This window comes from Carica papaya, chromosome 9 (assembly GCF_054855325.1).
Source record: "Carica papaya isolate Zhongbai chromosome 9, ASM5485532v1, whole genome shotgun sequence".
NCBI lineage: Eukaryota > Viridiplantae > Streptophyta > Magnoliopsida > Brassicales > Caricaceae > Carica > Carica papaya.
In genome coordinates, this window is record NC_142317.1 from 12,783,071 (window position 1) to 12,804,887 (window position 21,817).

Genomic DNA, 21,817 nt, shown 5'->3' on the forward strand with positions numbered 1-21,817 from the left:
ATAATTTAGTGAACAAAAAATATAAAAGTATTGTTTAAATGTTAAAATATGATGGAAGTACTAGATATAGATAGTTTTTACTCGCATTCTATTCAAGAGAGATGCAAAGTATTGAAATAGAAGTAAATAAGCTTTTTTCAAGAAATCTTTATATTGGATAAATATTCTAAAAATTTATGAATCGTCCTTTTATCTCATTCATTGATTTTGAAGTTTGAAAATTTTTAATCAATCGGGAATTAATAAGGTAATAAAGGAAGTGTATATAATATATATGTATAGCATTTAAGGGTTTTGATAGTGATCTCAAATTAGATATATATCAAAAGAGTATAGTTGTGTTATATGATAATCAAAGTATTATCTATGAAAATAAAACTATGTACTATGAGATGTTAGGGTAATTATAGCAATCTTTAATTAGGTATTATTGAATGAGATAAGTAGGTGGGTATTCACTAAGGATTGAGGAGTAAAGTTAAAAAATCTAGAAATAATAAACTTTTTGGTTTTGGAAAATTTAGTACATATATACTAATATATAATAATACAATAAAATAATTAAATATACACTTATCTACTTATAAATAGATATAAACACAAATTAAAAAAATAAAAAAATAATAATACATGGGTTGACATATAAGAAACAATCAGTAAAGCGTTATATAGAAATCTTATTTAGCTCATAAGATAAAATAAAATTACAAATAAGTAAATAAATACAAATTTAAAGAAGTTGATAATGAAACATAGATCAAAATATATAGAATAAAATTACCTACAAACATCTCAATACTTTTAAATAATTCACATGGAAAAATATTTAACTAAGATAACACAGTTCATTAAACTTGTAATGCCCAAGTTTAAATTTAATATAATTAAGTTAATTTAAATATAATTTTTTAATTTTTTTTTAATTTTACTTTAGAGTAAAAATGAAGTAAATTTGATGGAGGATGAAATTGAAAAAAATTTTGGGAAAAAAGGATAAAAATTTGAGTTCTGGGGGTATTTTTGAAAGAAAAATTAGAAATCGAGGATCGAAACGTAATTTAAAAAAATTTTACCACGTAAGATGCCTGGTCAGCAGTCCCGACAAACCAGGACGTGCCGCCTGGCAACGGGCGCTGACACGATGCCACGCAGGAGGCCACGCGGGCAATCCGCGTGCCTGCGATCGAACGGCTCAGATCCGTTCCCGCGTGTACGAACGGTGCGGATGTGTTCCCTCCCCAAACACAATCAGATTCAAACGTGATCGAAGAGGAAGAGGAAAACGACGTCGTTTTGGGGTAGGCTGGCAGAGTATAAAGGGAGGTCGGGAAAGGGAGAAGAGGAAAAAAAAAAGAAAGGAAAGAAAAGGAAAAAGAGAAAAGGAGGGAAGGAGGGCAGCGGAGACGAAGAGGAAGAGGAAAGTTCCAGAAGGAGAGAGGAGAGAATCGGGGCGGAGGGGAGCGAGAAGGGAGAGGGAAGGAGACTGTGGACGGACGACGCGACCGGCAGGAAGAAGGAAGATGGAAACGGGACGTACGGTGAAAATTTGAGCTGTTTGGTGTGGTGTGTGTGTGTAGTGAGTTTTTTTGTTGCAGGTTGCGGCGTCAGTAATGGCTTGCGGCGGCGGTTTGCCTCGGGTTGGCCGTTTTCGGCCGTTTCCGGCCGAATTCGGCCACACTCGCATTGGTTCCTGCGATAAAACAACCCTACGGCCCTCGGGGGGCCGAAAATTTACGAAAAACCAAAGCTTACCGGCGGCGGTGCTCTCGGGTGCGGCGGCTCTTCGGTGAAGTTCGTGTTTTGGTGATTCGGCTCCGATCAACCTGTAGAGAAAAGAATGGTGATCATGGTGATATAAAAATTGCATTAAACGGAGGCCGGGAAGGGCCTCATCGGAGGCAAAAACCGAGAAGGGGCGCGGCGGCGCCGCTGGGCTTCGGCCGTGTATTTCGGCCGTTTGGCCGGGATTTTGGCTCCGATTTGGCCACATGAGGAATCAGCGTGGAAAAACGAGTCGGGGGTACGAAATTTACCTCGATCGGCGATCGGAAATTCCTCCGGTGCGGCGGCGGGTGGCGGCGGCCGGCTCCTGGTTCGTCTTCTCCGACGAGCGGCAGGCGGCTAGGGTTTGTGGTCTGGTGTGGGGGTTCTATTTATAACCCTTTGCCTTTTGATCTCAGCCGTCCATTTTGTTTTAATTTGGGCCGTCCGTTTTTGATTAAATCTGGACCGTCCGTGCGTTTAAATCTGGGCCGTCCGATCGCACGCTTGATCTAGGCCGTCCGATCGCGCCTACGCGGATCGCCAACGTGGCCCTTTTTTGGAACGACGTGGTCTTACCACGTGGCAGGTCCCGGTTGGCCGGGACTGCTGACCGGACCTGCTGACGTGGCTGCCGACGTGGCTTTTTTTTTTTTTTTTTCGGCCCCTTTCCGGGCGCTACAACTCTCCCCCCCATAAAGAAATTTGGTTCCCAAATTTGCCTCATTACTCTTGATCAAACAGATGAGGATATTGGGCCCTAAATTCTGATTCCAGTTCCCAAGTCGCCTCCCTAGGCGTGTGGTTCTGCCACATGACTTTTACAAATGATATTTCCCGGTTGCGGAGTATTCTGCTTTCTCGGTCCGTGATACTGACCGGTACTTCTTCATAAGACAAGTCCTCTCGGAGTGGTAGCGGTTCATGAGCCAAGACATGAGAAGGGTCCGGATTGTACTTACGTAGCATAGATACATGAAACACATTATGAACCCGGGAGAGCTCAGGAGGCAGTGCAAGTCTGTAGGCAGTGGTACCAATCTTGTCTAAGATTTCAAAGGGTCCAATATCTCTGGGGTTTAATTTTCTCCTCCTGCCGAACCTACTAATTCCCTTGAAGGGGGTGACTTTAAGAAACACCCGGTCGCCTTTCTCAAAGGCCAGGTCTCTCCTCCAGGTATCAGCATAACTCTTCTGTCTACTCTAAGCTGTCTGGATGTTCTTCTTGATCTTAACTATCTTGGACGTGGTTTCTTCTACCAAATCCGGGTCGAACAATCTTCTATCGCCCACTTCTTCCCAACAGATTGGTGACCTGCACGGACGCCCGTATAGCGCCTCGTATGGGGCCATGCCGATGCTTGCTTGGTAACTGTTGTTGTAAGCAAACTCTATCAGGGGTAGGTGGTCGTCCCAATGGCCCCCGGAGTCAATGACACAAGCTCGGAGCATATCCTCCAGCGTACGAATTGTCCTCTCTGATTGTCCATCGGTTTGGGGGTGAAAAGCAGTACTAAGAGACAGCTTTGTTCCCATAGCTTGCTGGAAACTATTCTAAAACCGAGAAGTGAACCTGGGATCCCTGTCGGATACTACTGTTACTGGAACTCCATGTAGTCTGACTACCTCCCGGATATACATTCTTGCCAACTTGTCCAAAGGATCAGTCATTCTGATGGCCAGGAAGTGGGAAGACTTAGTGAGTCGGTCAACAATTACCCATATAGCATCATGTCCCGATCGTGCCTTGGGTAGTCCCGATACGAAGTCCATGGTGATATGTTCCCACTTCCACTCTGGAATCGGTAAAGGCTGAAGTAACCCGCCCGGGCGTTGATGTTCTGCTTTGACCTGCTGACATACCAAGCACTTAGATATAAAGTCGGCTATATCTCTCTTCATCCCATTCCACCAGAACCGAGGTCGCATAGTTTGGTACATTTTCGTACTTCCTGGATGCATGGCGAACCTTGAACTATGGGACTCTGTCATGATGTCTCTTTTTAACTCACTGTCGTCTGGAACACACACTCTGTCCTTGAAACGAATTAATCCGTCGGCAGAGATCTAAAATTCTGAGCTCACTCCCTGTTCTGCATTCTTCTTGCGGGTCACTAGGGCGGGGTCGACTGACTGGGCTTCCTTTATTCTTTAGATTAACTCGGGTTGGACTGCTAGGTGGCCCAAACATGTGATTCTCTTCAGGTCTCACAGGCGAACCTGCTGTGTAGCCCCAATGGACCTACATTCTGAAACCATCATATGGGCTAGGGTGCCTGCACTTTTCCTGCTGAGGGCATCGGCCACCACGTTGCCCTTACCTGGATGGTATAGGATGTCACAATCATAGTCCTTGAGGAGTTCCATCCACCTTCTCTGACGCATGCTGAGATCCTTCTGAGTGAAGATATGCTTCAAACTTTTATGATCGGTGTAGATCTGAAAGGTCTCTCCATACAAATAATGGCGCCAGGTTTTCAAGGCGTGTATGATTACGGCAAGCTCCAAGTCATGGGTAGAATAGTTCTTCTCATGATTCTTTAGCTGTCTAGACCCATATGCTATAACCTTTCCATGTTGCATTAGGACACAACCCAGGCCCAGATAGGAGGCATCACTATAAACTGTGTACCCTCCTGATCCACTCGGTAGAGCCAGCACTGGTGCAGTAGTCAGTCGCTTCTTCAACTCTGAAAAACTCCTCTCGCAGTTTTCATTCCATTCAAACCTTGCATTCTTCTTTGTGAGTCGGGTCAGAGGAGCTGCTAGACTAGAGAACCCTTCGACAAACTGGCCTGCCATCCCTAGGAAACTGCGAATTTCCTTAACTGTTGTCAGCCTTTCCCAACCAAGTACCGCTTCAACCTTTTCGGGGTTCACCGACACCCCTTCCTTCGATATAACATGTCCTAGGAAGGCTGTTTGTTCGAGCCAAAATCCACACTTGCTCAACTTCGCATACAACTTCTTTTCCCTGAGTACCTGTAGGACTTGGGCAAGATGATGAGCATGTTCTTCCCTACTTTTTGAGTAGACTAAGATATCATCGATGAACACGATGACAAATTGATCCAAGAATTCTCTGAAGATTCTGTTCATTAGATCCATAAAGATGGCCGGGGCGTTGGTTAGCCCAAACGGCATAACTAGGAACTCATAGTGTCCATACCTGGTTCGGAATACCGTCTTGGGGATGTCTTCGGCTCTCACTTTTACCTGATGGTAACCTGATCGTAGATCTATTTTGGAAAAGACCTGTGCACCCTGCAACTGATCGAAAAGGTCATCAATCCGGGGAATAGGGTACTTGTTCTTAATTGTTACCTTGTTTATCCTTCTATAATCAATGCACAGTCTCAACGTTCCATCCCCTTTCTTTGCAAAAGTAACCCCGGCACCCCATGGGGAAATGCTGTGTCTAATGAAGCCACTGTTTTGTAGCTCAGTGATTTGTTTCCTTAGCTCTTCCATCTCGATGCGGCTCATTCGGTAAGGAGCTACCGAGATGGGCTGGGTTCCTGGCTGTAAGTCTATGGTGAACTCGACCTCTCTATCCCCTGGTAGACCGGGCAGTTCATCCGGAAATACGTCTGGAAAGTCTCGGACTACTGGAATCTCTTGGATACAAACTTCTTTCTTGGGTTTACCTAGTTAGAGAAAATACAATATTAAGGCACTGGGAATTAAGAAGAAAAGAATTTGCCATTAGGGGAATTCAGTACCGAATAATTTTATTAACTTGTAAATGGCTCCTCGTTGGGAGGATTAAATATAATCTTTTTGTTAAAGCAGTCTATGGTGGCGTGATACGCCGCTAGCCAATCCATTCCTAGAATTACATCAAAATCCCTTGTGTCTAACCCTATCAGGTCTACCCTCAATTTTCTATCTGCTATCTCCACGGCACATGCCCTGTAGACAACCTTTCCTAGCAATGTCTCCCCCCCAACGGTAGATACAAGCAATAATGAATCAAGTCTATCAGGTGATACACAAATTTTGGAAGCAAGAACATGTGAAATAAAAGAATGTGATGCACCAGTATCAAACAAAACATGAGCAATGTGGCCAGAGATAGTATACATACCATGTACCACGTCCGGGTCTGCATCGGCATCCTTCTGGGTAAGGTTGTAAACTCTGCCCTGGATTGGAGGCCTCCCTTGATTCTGGTTCCTAGAGCACTCCCTCGCATAGTGCTGGGCACTACCGCATATGCGACAGGTGTTGTTGAGGCGGTAGCAGGGTCGGTCCCCATGATCCCTGCTGCAGTACTGGCAGATCTTCCCACGTGCTGCCCCCATAGCTTGAGGAGGGGCCTGGACGGCAGGTCTGGGCCTCTTACTGGGTTGGACAGGCATGGTAGGCGCTGGCCTGCGGAGCGGGGCTGAGGGTCGGGAACTTCCCGCTAGCTGAGGGCGGGTGTCAAAGCTCCTTTCTATGATCTGCGCCTTTGCCAGGACTGCTGAATATGTCTCGAGCTCCATCACCAATAAGTGCTGTCTGATCGCCGGGCGGAGACCCCACTGGAATTTCCTGGCCTTTCGGCCCTCATCCAACAATGTCTCCGGGGCATGTCGGCCCAGCTCCAGGAACTTGCGGGCATACTCCGACACTGTCATATTACCCTGGACCAATTGAGCAAATTCCATTTCCTTTAAATGTTGGATGTGTTTAGGGAGATACTCCGCATGGAAGGCCGCTAGGAACTGCTCCCAAGTAACTGGTACAGGCAGGGTGGCCCGCTTGAGCTCCCACCAGCGTACTGCTTCCCCTACCAACATGTAGGAGGCAATGGCAGCCCTCTGCTCAGGAACTACTCCCAAGGTCTCAAAAGCTCTCTCAGTCTCTGCCAGCCAGTATTGGGCCTCTTTGAAAGAGGATCCCCCTGAAAAGGTAGAAGGGTTCAGTCTTCTGTACCTCTCTATGAAGCCGGGGTCGATCAAGGAGGGAGCGGGGTCCCGAGGTAGAGGGACCGGGGCTGGCTGAGGGTGAACTGGGGGACCCTGTGGTGGCGCCTGCTGATGTGGTGGGGGCACTGGAATGTGCTGTGGCGGCACCTGTTGGTACTGTGGCTGTGGTACCAGGTCGTACCGCGGCTGTGGTGCCGGGTGGTACCGTGGAGGAACAGGCTCCTGCCGGGGTGGCTCGGGATCAGCCTGCTATAGCGGGGGCTCAACCTGCGCTAGCGGAGGAGGTCCCAGTAACTCCCTTCTCTCCTCTTGCCTTCGCTGGGCAGCTGCGAGAGCCTCCACCATCTCGAATAGTCTATCTAAATCCTCCCGAAGTGAATTATCTGGGGCCGCTCGGTTTAGTGGGGGCCTTCCTCTCCTCATTCCCGTGTACCTGCATTCACAAGGAATGATTGAGTAACGATATATCGGTGAGTATTTCTCTAAGGCACTATTGTGTAAGGAATGGCTCCGAGGAAATGCGGCTCTGATACCAACTGTAGCAGCCCCGGAAATTTAAAATAGAATTTATATTATAAATATCAAATGCGGAAGCGAAGTCAAAATTTGAATAACATCCCTTACACTAAAACCAAAAACGTGCTCACAAAATATAAAAGATTAAACTACCTAAAGGAGAAACTTGAAAGTAAAAACTACGAATGTGACTATGGAGTCTTTAGGCGTCCCCTTTGTCGTCCTCCTGCGGAACCGGCTCGGGAACGATGTCCTCTTGATCTGAAATGATTAAATAAGGAATGAGCTACACTAGCCCAGTAAAGACATCACGATATCTCACCGTCACGGAGGTAAAGGTGGGTAGAAAATACAAAAAGACCAATGGAGCATAATTTACAACAAATCCTTTTATTAATAATAAAACCTTTACCATTCACTTACCTCGATGAAATTCATAAAACAATATACGAAAGCAATAACATCATCTTCATCATGAAAACATATATATGAACTGTATAACATGATACCTGTCAAACTTTTCGTAATTCAATCATTACACAATATATTTTCCTAATTCACCAGCCCACTAGTATCCATGGGGATCCATAGGGGTCCCGCTACCCATTAATCCTTAACACTTGAAATCCATTCCAAGGCCGTCCCCATACCCCGTCCGGTATGGGCGCCAAATCATAGACCTCATTACCCCGTCCGGTATGAGGGTGAAACGGGCCGTCCCCATACCCCGTCCGGTATGGGCGCCAAAACACATAAGATCTCCATACCCCGTCCGGTATGGGAGACCACAATCCCGGTAAGGTTCCCTACGGACCCGGTCCGTCCACCATCTCCCAGGATATCTAGTCAGGCTGACCACAGTATACAATTTCCATTTACATAATCTTTCATTCTCCTTTTCCCTCAGTCAGCATTATCAATCACATACAAACAAGCAAAACGATAATTTACGCCAAACAGACAACATACAGCATCAATATCCCGATCATTCAATCCATAATCAATAAAACAGTAGAATATGCACACGAAACTATAAAATAAAAACATCAAATCTCATACTGCATTTAAAACTGTAAACAGGCCAAATAACAGTTAACCGAACAAACACACTAGACTCGGGCTCCATTAGCGACCTTAAGCAATTTCACACATTCGTTGATTCATGAAATACCGTTTTATCATTCATTGAACTTTAAAACCGTGATAGAAAATAGGGTGAGGGGTCCTTACTCGTTTCGGGGTCCGAACACGGCTTCACAGTGCGCTTGCAGGCTGTCCCTAATTTTCCCTGAATTTTTTTCGGGGAACTGAAACGCACTACTGGTACCTGCACGTGTTCCAAAAAATCCCAAATTAGGCCCAGGGCCCCTTTCGGCCAATATCGCAACTCCGGCACGGCGGCTCTGCCGTGCTCCGGCGACGGCGCCGCCGCTTGCGGCGGCGGTTTGCCTCGGGTTGGCCGTTTTCGGCCGTTTCCGGCCGAATTCGGCCACACTCGCATTGGTTCCTGCGATAAAACAACCCTACGGCCCTCGGGGGGCCGAAAATTTACGAAAAACCGAAGCTTACCGGCGGCGGTGCTCTCGGGTGCGGCGGCTCTCCGGTGAAGTTCGTGTTTTGGTGATTCGGCTCTGATCAACCTGTAGCGAAAAGAATGGTGATCACGGTGATATAAAAATTGTATTAAACGGAGGCCAGGAAGGGCCTCATCGGAGGCAAAAATCGAGAAGGGGTGCGGCGGCGCCGCTGGGCTTCGGCCGTGTATTCCGACCGTTTGGTCGGGATTTTGGCTCCGATTTGGTCACAGGAGGAATCAGCGTGGAAAAACGAGTCGGTGGTACGAAATTTACCTCGATCGGCGGTTGAAAATTCCTCCGGTGCGGCGGCGGGTGGCAGCGGCCGGCTCCTGGTTCGTCTTCTCTGGCGAGCGGCAGGCGGCTAGGGTTTGTGGTCTGGTGTGGGGGTTCTATTTATAACCCTTTGCCTTTTGATCTCAGCCGTCCATTTTGTTTCAATCTGGGCCGTCCGTTTTTTATTAAATCTGGGCCGTCCGTGCGTTTAAATCTGGGCCGTCTGATCGCACGCTTGATCTAGGCCGTCCGATCGCGCCTACGCGGATCGCCAACGTGGCCCTTTTTTGGAACGACGTGATCTTGCCACGTGGCAAGTCCCGGTTGGCCGGGACTGCTGACCAGACCTGCTGACGTGGCTGCCGACGTGGCTTTTTTTTTTTTTCGGCCCCTTTTCGGGCGCTACAATTTCTATTTTAAATTGCTACGTGAAGTTATGTTTTTAGGTTCTTTCATCACTTTATAGTGTGCGTGCAATCAGGACTCCATATGAGTGTTCGAGTCGTTACATTATATGTTTATAGTATTCTAAATTATTAATTGGGATATCAAAATTTAAAAGATTGTTTGTTATCAGAAATACAAAAATGAGTATTTTTAGTTATTTTTGAAAACTAAATATAGAAAAATTAAAAAAAAATGTTCACTCTTTAGGTTTTCTAAGAAACAAATAAGTTTTTCTACTTTTTTACATAGGGTAATTTCATCTCAATGTTTGCCATTATTTTTTCAGGTATAAAATTTTGTTAGTCTGAATTAACTAGTCTATGTTACAAATGCCTCAAACTTTCTTATCTTATAGAAGTTTTAATATAAAATTTTAGTTTGAGGATGGTACATATTTTGATGTCTAATCTCGCCTAGATAAAATTAATGGTAACTCCTTTATACCTTAAATTAAAATCTTATTTTGTGAGTTTTATCTCATGTGTTATAATAGTACCCTCTAGACCATAAATGCAGTAAGAAAGGGCTTCTAGTATATATAAATATCATAACAACCAACGAATTGAGAGTTAATGCAGTCTCCTCTCTATATTAGTTAGAAAATGATGGTGGGCTTTCATTATGATAAAATACGTTCAGCAATAAAGGCTTTTTATTGGGCTCTAACATCTTGTCCTCCATTTTTTGATTGTGGACTTAGCAGCATCAGTTGTAGACTCAATAGCTCCATCTACTAGGTTCACTAACGACACAAAATCTTTAGTTACATAAGTAAAAATGACTTTCTCATTAGATTGCATCATTGGCAAATTCGACTTCTCTAATATTACTACTTCTTTGATTGTCACTATTTTTTTTTGTGTCTCGTTTTTTTTCAAAACTTATTTACAAACATATTTTCTATTTTGTTGTTGCCTTTTTTGTTGCTGCCTCTTCACCCGTTGCAGCTGCAATAATCAAATCAATGTTATTAGCATTACTGTTATATTCTTATCTAAGATGATCACTATGTAAGGAATGTATATGAGGAGACAATGTATAGATAAAATAATATTGATAAAAGATATGTTGCGCATATAATACTTAATTGGTTCTAATATCATATTAGATTTGGATCAAATAGATTTAGACCAAATTGTTATGATATTATAGGAGTAGCTAGTCAAAAAGTATATAATTATTATAAGTTATTAAACATAGTTTATGTGACATCCCAAGTGTTAATTAAGGCAACTGGGTGTCAGTTATAGATTCACAATAACAAGTGCATGATAAAATTTATGCAGTGGAACAAAATCATTACAAATCATTTATAATATATATGAGTTCCAAATACATACATAAACTGAGGCCATAAATGGCTACAAAATACAAAACATAAGGGTCATTTCTTTCACTAGGCTACTGGACTCATCAGAGTGTGGGAACAGTCATGCACTCAAACTTGTAGATCCACAGGATCTATAGACTATCAAGGGTAGGTTTGCATGCGGTTCCTCACTTTTTTCCTTATTTGGGGGGCCATGGAAAGAGTGAGTTCCATATGCTCAGTAAAAAAAATAATATTAAATTAACATCGTAAGATTTCAAAAGTTAATTATTTTACCTTACCATTTAACTTCCTCGTTTACCCATCTCACATTATGAAAAACTATTTATTTGTTAAAAAAATAATACGTTAACATAGAAAATCAAATATACAACTTCCATCTCTGAGGGTAGATACAAATTTCTAACTATCCAAGTGGAATGACCATATCATATATAAGTACGATCTATGACCACAACCATACCAGCCATACTGGCCCTAATAGTTACGACATTACTTAGCCACGGGTGACCCCTACAGACAGTGTGACACCACTCTCGTCAGATGGTACACCGTCATCCACTAGGAGCGGTCCTTTAAGGTCTTTTCAGACCAGAAGGGGAGGAAAAAACAGATACTTTGAAGGAAAAGGGGAACAAATATCCCTCAGAGATAAAAAGTCTAACGAGACACTTGATGCAATATGCATGTCAATACAGATACACTTCGACCATACAGGCTTTATTCCACTTTTTTCTTTTTTTTTTTCTTTTATACTTTTACTGTTACTGATTACATATTATATTTATTACATGTAAATTCATCAAGTGTCTGTAATTTACATAGTTTGCTTGAAAACAAGAACAATTCCACTCATTCGAATACAGAGGCATACAAAATAGGTAAATTAACAATCATATTAAATTAATTTATCTAAAAATACTTCTTAAGACATTGAAAGAAATACTAGATTTCTTACCAAAACCTTAATGTTTTTCTCCTTCATTATTCTCCTTTCTTTCTCTTTTTCTCTCACTAGACTACTATATATCTCTCTCTAAACCTTTGAAACATGGAAGAATGGAAGTGTGCAGAGGAATGGAAGGGGGAGGCTAATTTATAGAATTTTGGAACCACTGGATTCGTGCCAAGTGACAAAATCTGGTGAAGAGAAAGAAAAAAAAAGATGCTCAGTATGAAAAACGAAGGAGGAGGGCCTCTTCTGCTGGTGGCGGCGTGCCACTTAAGGCAGTAGCGGCACGTTGCCCAAGACAATGACGATGCACTGCCCGAGGTGCCAGTGCTCCGGCTGACATACTGTAGGCTCAGGCACATAGGCCTCTTGTCGCACATGCGAGGTGATGCGTGGATGGCTTGCCTACGCGCGACAGGTCGCGCGCACCGGTCCTGACCTCGCACCGTGTGCGTTGTGCGCACATCTGTGCTTACACGTGCGCCAAGGGGGCGTGCACGCTGTGCTCACGCCCTGTGCGTTTGTGCGTGCGGAGGGGATATGTGCACTGTGCGCACGTCCCACGACCACTGTGCGCACATACGTGCGAGCACAATGCCCAGCACCTGCGCGAGCAACCAGCCTTCTCGTGGGATTTTTTCTGCAGGAATTTTCCCATTTTATCGTTTTTCTGGTTTTTTTTCCTAAATTTCATTCTCAATTTAATTTAATTAAATTAAAATGATTTAAAATAAAATAAAATAAAATTATTTAAAATAAAATAAAATTATTTAAAATTAAATAAAATTAAATAAAATAAATAAAAATCAACTAAAATCACAAATCACGATAAATGTTAAACAACATAAATTAATTAAGTTTAAAGCGACCAAAGTGCCGAATAAATAGAGTTTTTATATCATTTTAGCACAGTGATGGGCGGGATGTTACAGTTTATGTGAGAGTACTTCCTAAACAAACACTAAAATATATATACACACATATATATAACTTCAACTCTATATGGATATAAATATATACATATATATATTTTTTCATAGTTTCTTACACTTGTTTTATGTGTATTACATCCCAAACAAACACTTAAACACGTGTATATATAGATATGTACATATATATGTATATATATCATACTATGTATGTAAATATGTGCATATCTTTATTTTCTTTCTCTTTTTCTAGTATGATAAATTCTTCAATATTAGTTATGTTTTTTTCTTCATATGTTACCAAACATTAAACATTCATTAAATTTAAAAGCAAAAAACAAAAGTAATATATACACATGTGAATTGCCAAAATATAAGTGTCCGTGATTTTAGGTTTAGGTTGAAATATATATCATTACCTATTTGTTGAGTTAAGGGAGACTTACAGATTGTTCTAGGTTTAGATTGAAAAAAGAGTCGGCGGTCCTTTATGGCTTTTCCACAAAGACCACCAATATATAACATTTGCTTATCCTCATCATTATTTCTCTCGTTGCCTTTTTTATTAATCACAACACCTTTATTTGATTGTTGCCTCATCATCATGAACAATTCTTCTAAAGGACTCTTCTTATTGAATTCTGAAATCTTCTCTTTCATTTTCTTATCGTACCTCTTCAATACACCTCTTGATTTATAGTTTGGGTTATACATCTCAGGAAGAACAATATTTCTTTTTGCTTCCTGAATAAAAATTATATTACTTATAATATAATTGTATAATTACTTAAATATTCATCAAATTGTAGCCACCAAATAACAATTTGTAATATATAGAAATAAGAAATGAAGTTATTTCATTAATAAAATTTATAAATGTATAGTGTGTAAAAATTAATCTAATTACAACAGGATCAATATCTTCTTCTGCCATCTTTCTTTTTTCCTTCCTCATTGCCTTCCCAGTCATTTATAAGTACCAAGAAATCAAGTTAATGTAATTTTCTTTTATATGCACCTATTAATCACTACATATTATGTAATTAGGTCAAGTAAGTTACTTGAGCATAATCATTTTCATTTCCTATGTTCTTCATTTTGGAATCCATGCATCTTGTCTCCAAAGACTTCATTATCTGTACAATGACATAAAAGGGAGTTAAATCTAATAATCTACTCACTAAAAATAATATCAATTTCAATCTTATATGTTAATTAACTACTTTATCAATGACAGACGACATCTCTCCTGCCACTTTCTTATGGTTTTCCTCATTGGTTGATATTTATAAATTAACAAGCAAACCAAGTATATTTTAATCAAAATCTTACACATTGAAGAACTATTATATGCATTTCTAACTAAGCAGCTTAAATATACATATATTAAAAATATATACACTCCACTCACTGATGGAGTCTTTTCTTTCTCCATATTCTTCCTGGGTTCCTTCACCACATGCACCTGGAACAATTAAAAAATAAAATAAATCTAGATAAAATATTTTACTACTAGAAATTAATAATGGCTCTAACATTTCGAATATATATATATACACAAGGCAACATACAGGAGAAGTCCCTTTTTCTCCTTCCACCACTTTCCTTAGCCTGCCAACCTTCCTTTATACTAGAGTACACCCTCTTTCCCCATCCACCTTATTTTCCCTTGGCTTGCCTACCTTCTTCCGCACTACAGAACTACTCCCTTCTTCTGCATTTTTCTTCCTTGGCTTGGAAGTTTCCTTGTATTGGTATACCTCATAAAGTATAAAGTCTGTGACTTCCACCGTTGATCGGAATAATCCCTGTGATTCTCTATGAACAAAGTACAACAATGCCACATCAAGCAAATGTTGTCAAGGTTTCTGAGTAACCATGTACAAAGTTTTTAATTTCTAGATGCATTTTCTAAAAAAAACAACTTGTTAAGTTCACAAAATAAAGGGGATTTACTGAATTATATCTCATAGTTGCACGTTGTCCTCGCTCTATAGTCCAACATTTGGTTCTTTGTCGAATTATGTACCAGTAATTTATTTTAGGAGAAATGAGGTCGTCAAAAGTGAACTCCCTTACAATTTTTTGTTTCAAGATAGATCATTTTAATAAGTTCTAGAAAAGCATCAAATCCTTTGCAGATATGTTTATTTTGATACTTACTCCAACTATCGCTCGTATTTGATCGATGATATTGGATACTTCTGATCCTTTAGCATTTGGATTTTGATTTGACCCAACTTCTTTTTCATTTTGTTTAATATACGATAGTATTTTGTGACCAGTAATTTCTAAGCTCTCAATTTTCGTATGAAACATGTTTTACAAAGAGAGAGAGAGAGATAGAGATAGAGGGAGACAAAGAGATAGAGAAAGAGAAAGAGAGAGAGACAAAGAGAGAAAGAGCCATAGATAGAGAGAGAGAGAGAAATGTATATCTCGAGATGAATCAAGTAGTAAACAATCATAAAAATTGAGGATGGCGACCTTGGATGGATTCTTCATTTTTTATTTCCTTTTTATCTTAACCTAAAAATATATTTGATATTTCAAATTTAATTTAAGAATATTTTGAATGAATATTAAAATTTTATAAAATTTATGTGTTTTTAGTTAAATTTGTAATTTTATATTTATAGTTAATTTTAATTCTTAAGTACTACATTTATAACTTTATTAATGATACATGTATAATATTCAAATTTTTTTAATTGGCAAAGCATATAAAGAGAAAGTTTATACTAATAGTGAAAAATACGTTACCTGTTTTATCAATGAATATTTTCTGTTCATGTCCAAAATTTATATATTTTACTTCTAGTGAAAGTAAAATGCTTTTTGATTGCTCAACAGTAATATTGCAAGTAAAATGTATCTATTGAATTGAATGCTATGAATTTTGCATATCTATCATGTCCAAAATTAGACACTAAAATGCATGTACCTTATTACCTATAATTAATTACCCTTTTTTGTTTATATGTAATTAAAATAACTTCCTAATATTAATTTCCTGCATTTATCTTCATTTTATAACCTATATTATATATATTATTTACAATAAATTAATTTCTTTTTACTTTTCCTTTTCAAGTGTGTAAATATAGGATGAATTTCTTTTATAAAGTGTGTACATTTGGATCAATTTTTATATATAACTAATATTAGAATTATAGAAATTATGATAAGTTTTATTTTTAGTTAATAAAATATATATTTTTTAGTAAAATATATATATATATATATATATATATATTTGATGTTTTGAATTGCATTATTCTCTTAGATTTGAGTTAAAAAAATGTATTTGATATTTTAAATATAATTTAGAAATATTATGAATGAATATGAAAATTTTATAAAATTTATATTTTTAGTTAAATTTTTAATTTTATGTAATAGTCATTTATGTGCTACCATAAACTCGTATCTAATAAAGTATTTAGTCATGTGACTTATTTACTAATTTAAAATAAATATATTTCTTATTTTAAATAAAATAAATTTAAAAAAAATTAACAATTTAAGTATAATTATTCAGGAGTAGAAAAAATTGAACCTTTAAAATTTTAATGAAAGAAGTATTTTCAATATTGGTATTTTGTAAGAATATTATATTTCTATTTCTTTAATTGTTATTACTTTAAATTAATTAAAAATAATAACAATAATAATAACAATAATAATAATGAAATAAAGTATACATATTATATGAATTGAACTAAACTTTTATATATAGATGTGTGTATGTATAAGTAGACATATGCATAAATACATAAATGAAAGAGTAAATATATATATATAAATATATATAAACAAATATATACTGATGTGTGCATGTATATATGTGTATAAATATAAACCCAACAAAAAATACCACTAATTCAGCCTTAAAATGGTGTTTTTATTATTATGTCTAGCATATTAAAATTAAAACTATGCATAGAGGTGTATATATATATATATTTAAATATAAACCAAAGAGTGCGGCAGAACAAGGCAAACCTGTAAGTGGCCACTTCGGCATGTTCTGATGTGACACCACTACAGTAAATGTCGCAACTTCAGCTCCACTCTACAGCAAGTTGTCGGCCATGTGCTTACATCTATGGTTAGGAGCGGTTCCATGTGAATGGAAGGCTTGGATCAACTGGACTTTTCCCTCAAGTCTTCTTCTACACCACAACTTCTTCCTCATTTCTTCTACTAGCAAACAAACACACAAGAAAATGGTGAGTTGAGAGAAATTAAAAGCTTCGGTGGTGAAGACATTAGGGAAAACATAACGTGTGAGTGTGCGAGTGAGATTGGGAGTCCAAAACTTGGTTTCTGTTTAAGGTAAGCTTCTTTTCTCCTTGAATTGCATTCTTCCACTCTTCCTTCGTACTTAAACACATTTCTTAACAACCTTAGCACTCCAGATTGTGCAGAAGACTTCAACCGAAGCCATTTTTCTACAATATTTCTAGAAGTTGCAGACCGAGCAGGTATGCCACTGTCCCTCTTTTTTCTCTTCCATTTAGTTAATCTAGTGAGCCTTATGTAACCTAGAATCATAATAGGATATTAGGGATTTGTTAGAAATCAATTAGACAAAGCTAAACACTCTAGGAAACTGGAAATTAATCTCACTATCTACAACAGTTGCGCGTATTGCGGAACTGTTCTTCAACCTTTCAATCCAACCTTTTCTTGTGATTCTTTGGCATGTTGCTGCTATTTCTTTAAGGTAAAATGGGTAGTAGTTTAGTTCATACAAAGATGGCATTTCTAGATTGCATTTCATGGGATGTGTTCTTTAAAAATGCATAGAGGAAGTGGATTTTCAAATGGAAAAAGGGTTAGTGCGTTCATCTTGTGCTTGATAATTATCTAATCTATTTTAATTGTATTTAATAAGTTTTTGTTATATTTGAACGTGATTGATGACGGTGAACGTCTTAAAACCAGAATAGAGAAGAGGAGGGACGCATAACAGAGGCCATTAGCCTCTGCTAAGCGTTCGGGCATCAAAATGCCCTTGAAATCATGCTTCATAGTTTCTTTTGTGCTAACACATGAAAGAGAGGGATTTTAGGTGCAAATGAATAACCTGGAATCGCCTCTAGTAGTTTGCTAACGCGCAGATACCGATCCAAAGAGAGTTGAGTGTATTCAGGCACCCAAGTTTGCCAAAACAGGGACACAATAGTGTGCCTCTGCACATCGTCTGTTCCCTTGGACCGATTGCCTTGTGCAATAGGCCAGCGGCCATGCTGGCCTTGCAGACATGAGAACATGTCGAGGGGCCTTCACGAAAGCCCACTGCCACGGGCCTAACATGGGGACTTCCCATGGGCTGAATAATTGGAGAGGTTGGAGCCTTAGGGAAGAATCAAGAAAAAAAATTAATTAATAAAATTGGAAAAAAGTTTGTGTAATTAAGTGGAAATTTGTAAAAGTTATATTGGAAAATGGTTAAGTGTAACATGAGATAGAAATTTGGGTAATATTTGTGATGGCTGCATTGAAAATAATAATAATAATAATAATAATAACAATAAAACTTAATTTAAGTTTAGAAAAGAATTAAACAAGAATAAAATAAAATATTTAAATTAATTAAAAAGAATAGAATTAAAAATCTAAGTAATCAAAATAATATAATTAACTATAGTAAAAGTTTAAGTAGAACAAATAAACTAGATAATAGTTCAAGTAATTAAATAATAACAATAATTTTGCATATAACAAAACAAATAGGATGAAATAACATATTAAATTTAAGAGAGAAATTATTAAAGAGTCTAAAATATAAATAACATAGTGTCCATGAAATAAGGTTAAGTGATTGATGACCATGAACCGATTGCGTAGCTCTAGAATTTGGATGATGGCGACCGGAATGATAACGGATTGATGACGACTGGAGAGTATTGAGTGATTTTTATGTATTTATTTATGTCTTTATTGTTACTAATTGATTGCGCTTCCATCCTTAACTAGTTAGTGACTTGCACCCTCCATGGAAATAGTGTAAGCGGTTGCGCACGTAGACTTGTAAACAATGGAATTAAAATTAAGATAATAATTTGGTATTAAAACTAAGTTAGAAGATGTGTCTAGTTCTGGGTGCGTATGTGTGAATTATGTGAACGCATTGAATATGATATTGAGCGTTATTGATAGTTAAATTGTTATTATGCCAATTGAGTGGTAATTCATCATTGTTTCCCGATTATTGCTTTTATCACTGTTTTCTTTAAATCTGCATTAAGAAAATGTTTTCAAAACATGTTTGTATACCTTTAATATTGCCTATCTTATCTAGAATTGGAGCTCACCCAATTCCAACCGCCCCCCCTCCCCCCAAGATGTAGATTCTTATGAGTTGTTGAGGACTCTTGTCTAGTTTCCTTCCTAGAGGATAAGAAATGGGACTAGACTTGTATAATTTGTTAAAACTCTTTAGAGGCTAGTATATTTTTTATAGGTTATCTCTTTTGATTTGTATATAAGTATAGATAACCTAATGCCTCAGTGTACAATTTTTTTGTAGGTTGTATTGGGATGAATAGTTCTACTGCTATGTACATATCTTTCTTTATGTGTGCTCTATTAAACGTTGGTGCCTCACTTGGCATCGAGACATTGCATTTTATATTTATAGCTAATTTTTAATGCTTAAGTAATTATAATTATAATTTAATTAATGACATGTGTACAATATTCAAATTTTTTTGTTGGCACAAGATATAAATAAAAAGTTTATACTAATAGAGAAAAATATCTTACCTATTTTACAAATAGAGATTTTCTGTTTATATCCAAAATTTATGTATTTTTCTTTTAGTGAAAACAAAATGCTTTTTGATTGCTCAGTAATAATGTTGCAGGTAAAATGAGTATACTGAATTAAATGTTATGGATTTTGCATATCTATCTTGTCCAAAACTAGACACTAAAAAACATGAACCTTATTACCCATTATTAATTACCCTTTTTTTTGTTTCTATTTAGTTAAAATAACTTCCTAATATTACTTTCTCTCATTCATTTTCATCTTATAACCTATAATTATTAAATTTCTTTTTACTTTTCATTTCATATGTGTAAATGCAAGTTGAATTTCTTTTATAGGGATGTAATTTGGATGAATTTTTACATATAACTAATATTACACTTACCCAAATTATGATAAATTTTGATATGTTGGAGATACTATTAGTTACCAAATTCTTTCTTTTAATTACACAATACATTTGCATGTATTCACATGGATCATCATACATGTTTTATGATGAGTATATTGTATATATAATGTGCATATTATATGATCACTATTATTATTAGGCAGCACAAGTTGTCTATACTTAAAATGCATATATCATATGTAAATAGTATTAACATGCATTGCATGCATGCCACTAGGCATATGACATGTACGAAAATGAAATAATACATAATATTGTATGCATATATCATACATAAATTATACGCTGGACGCATATTGGTAGGTATATTATATGTAAGGCATAAAATTTTTAATAGCATGTCAAAATGGTAATAAAAAGATATGTTTAATGATAAAGGGTTTAACATAATAAAAATGTCTGAAAATTTAAAAAAGTATAAATATAGTGATTAGAATTGATGGTGGTCTAGAAGACGAAGAACCTCGTTCATTATTGACTCAAAATCTGGACAGCTTTCTCCAGTAAATCCATTCACTTGAATTATTAACAACTCTAATTCTTCAGCTGTGGAGTAAGTAATTTCATTTGTAGAACCCACAACATCAATTTTAACCCCAACATCATCTGCTAACAGCTCCATGCAAATTGAAATCTTTATTTACAAAAGACAAAATGATTTTCTCATTACATTGTATCGTTGACAGATTTAAGTTCTCTAATATTAATTCATCTATGATCTTCACAGTCATTTTCTCTATTTTGATTGTTGCCTTTTCATCCATTGTAGCTACAACAATCGAATCAATTCTATTAATATTGCTATTAGATTCTTACCTAATATGATCACCATATAAAGAGTTTATATGAGGAGATAATGTATGGATAGAATAATATTAACAAAAGATAGGTTATATAATACTTAATTAGTTTTAAAATTTTATTAGATTTAGACTTAAAATGTTATGATATTACAAGAGTAGCTAGTAAAAAAGTATATTATTACTATAGGTTATTATAGTTAGTTAATGTGAGATTACATCGTAAATATAAGATTACATTCTAAACAAACACTTAATTAATATATATATATATATAACATCTTAAGCAAAAGCAAAAGCAATATATACACAATGCGTGATTGCCAAAATATGAGTATTAGTGATTTTAGGTTTAGGTTGAAATATTATATTATTATCCATTTGTTGAGTTAAGAGAGATTTTCAGATGGTTCTAGATTTAGATTGAAAGAAATATTTGAGATCCTTCATAGTTTCTAATAAGGACCACCAATATATATCTTTTGCTCCTCATCATTAACTGAAACACCTTTATTTGAATGTAAGCTCATCCTAATGAATTACTCTCCTAAAGAATTCTCACTAGACTCTGGAATCTTCTCTTTCATCTTTTTATTGTACCTTTTCAATGCACATCTTGACTTGTAGTTTGAGTTACACTTATCCGCATTTTCTTCTGCTCCATGAAGAACAACTTTTCTTTTTGCTTCATGCACAATAAATATATTACTTGTAGAATAATCATATAACAACTTAAATATTTATTAAATTGTACCCACTAAATAACAATTTGTAATATATAAAAATAAGAAACGAAGTTATATTACTCAAAATTTATAAATGTATAACATGTGAAAGTTCATCTAATTATAATGGGATTAATTTCTTCTTTTGCCCTCTTTCTTTTTCCCTTGTTGCTTTCTAGGTCATCTTTAAGTACCAAAAATAAAGTCAACGTAATTTTCTTGTCACTGTGATTTTTTTTATATACACATATTAATAATTGCATATCATGTAATTAGTTTAAGTGAGCTACTTGAGAAGAATCCTTTTCATTTTCTATCTTCTTCAGTTCGGAATTCGTGAATCTTGTCTTTGTAAGTTTTATCAAACGACACAAAATCAAATTACATCAATTAATCTGCAC

General features: G+C 37.2%; 1 long non-coding RNA gene across 1 annotated transcript; it reads left to right on the forward strand.

Annotated features, from left to right (window-relative positions):
- Positions 1-16,565: 16,565 nt before the first annotated feature.
- On the forward strand, positions 16,566-19,390 carry LOC110808783 (uncharacterized). Its single transcript, XR_002538684.2, has 2 exons — positions 16,566-17,036; positions 17,120-19,390. It is a non-coding gene; the product is annotated as an uncharacterized LOC110808783 (long non-coding RNA).
- The last annotated feature ends 2,427 nt before the right edge of the window (positions 19,391-21,817 follow it).